Here is a 2,142-nt window from a genome sequence, read left to right on the forward strand (position 1 = left end):
TTTTTAAATTAACTAGGTACTTTTGTTTTTCACTTAATTAACTGTTAACTTACTACATTTGCTTTTTAATTAATGTGAAATTAACGAATTAATTTTTCATTTGAAGAAGTTAATTTATTTTGTTTTTAAGTCCTTATATTTCACTATTTTGGCCTATTTCGTTTTCATGTCAAAAAATATTTAGGTACCGTGAATTGTTTAAAGTTTACAATTTATATCATTCAAATTTAGTTTATATGGAAATACTGTATAAACTAAAAAGTATAAACACTATATAGGAGTGGCATGGCGAAGTAAAATATATTATCGGGCAATTTATTTTTTGAATGACCTACCTGGTAAGGTACCACCCCTTGACTACTTAATATAATACTTATTGTTTAAGTTATTATTCTTATTAAATATCATCTTCAGATGAAGTTATTCTTGCACTACAATTTCTCACTAAATCCAGTACTCATCCAACCGGCACCCCTTTAAAACTATCGAGAAACTGTCCTTCAAAATCACGGTCAACACGCCACTGCTATATACCTAGTCTATAATTTAGTTTTGGGTTGGAAAAAAATTAAGCACGCTAGCGTTGTGTAAACAAATTAACTTTTTTTTGACTTAATAAAAAGTCAACAAAAAGTGTGTATTAACTTTTAACTTAACTAAGTTAACCTTTGGCTAAATTAACTTTTAACTTTTTATTATTGATGCATATTAACTTAACTTAACTGAATTAAGAAAAATCATTAATTTGCCCAGCTTTGAATATACCAACATACTACATAGAGTAGGTATACTTATATACGTTTATTTATAATTATTATAATATTACTGATTTTTTATTAAAATCAACTTGATTATTTAGTGACTTTAAAGTGGCCCAAATTACAATTTTAACAAGGTGAACAATGGTGAAAATTACAATTTTTGAAGGTAAACGATGGCACGGATTACTAAATACCCTTTTATTAAGTTATGTGTGGCGCAAACTACAACCTTAAAAAGTGGCGCAAATTGCCAAAATTAATTTTTAGATGTGGCGCAAATTACATAAATATTTTTTTGGAGGGGTTGTTTTTGGTGCAAATTACATACGCCCATTTAAAAAACGATTGTACATTGTTGACATGTGGTAATATATGAGTTTATTCTATGTATTTCTTTCGTAGTTCTTCTAAAGCTCTTCTATGTACTTACTATTTATATACTATTAAATATGTAGAATAATATCTAAAATCATATATAATTTAATATTTATTTCTTATATTATCTTCGTCTCTTCAATCATATACCTACCTACAATTATCCATCTACGCTGGATAATAATATATAGAATTTAATCGATGGTATTAGAGTTCCCAGAGGTGAATGAAAAAATAAATACAACGCGATATAAGACTGACCTTTGCGAATCATCGCGCGTCTCATCTGCACGAGACGAAATTAATATTATGTTACCCGAGATAAAAAAAAAATAATATTTAAAATGTGTCATCGCATGGCCGAAGAAGCCTTTTTTGGGATGAAGGCAGTACCTACCATGGATATATTATTTATTTTTGTGTTTTATTTTACTTACAAATGGCCAAAAAAAGAACGAGTGGGGCTCAAAATAGAAAAATATCAAGAAAAAAAATTGAAAAAGAAGAACTAAAGAAAAAAATACCAAAATTACATACTTATTTTACTTCTCTAACTGATATTGTAATTACATAATGCATAATTTAATGAAAACTCTTATTTTAATAAACTACTTTCATATTATATATATCTAAACTTGAACTGATATTATTATTTAAGCCTAATACAGTAAATTAATATATTAACTATTAAATAATAATATAACTGACAGTAATACCTATTAACGATTTTCGAAATTCACAATAGTTTTTCCAAAATTGGAGAAAAATAACTTTAAAATTGTAACGTTAAATTAAAATATGAAAGTATAGAATATTTTAGCTACTATAGCCTATAGGTATCAATATTAAATTTAAGTGTATTTGGACTGGACAATAGTAGAATAATACTTCGTATTACCAAAGTACCAGTAATTAATGAAAATTTGGAAGGTGGAATACTATGGTATTCTAGTAAAGACAAAATGAAAAATGAAACATTTATTCCAATCATATGGACGCATTGATC

Source organism: Acyrthosiphon pisum, chromosome A1 (assembly GCF_005508785.2).
Source record: "Acyrthosiphon pisum isolate AL4f chromosome A1, pea_aphid_22Mar2018_4r6ur, whole genome shotgun sequence".
In the NCBI taxonomy this organism is placed as follows: Eukaryota; Metazoa; Arthropoda; class Insecta; order Hemiptera; family Aphididae; genus Acyrthosiphon; species Acyrthosiphon pisum.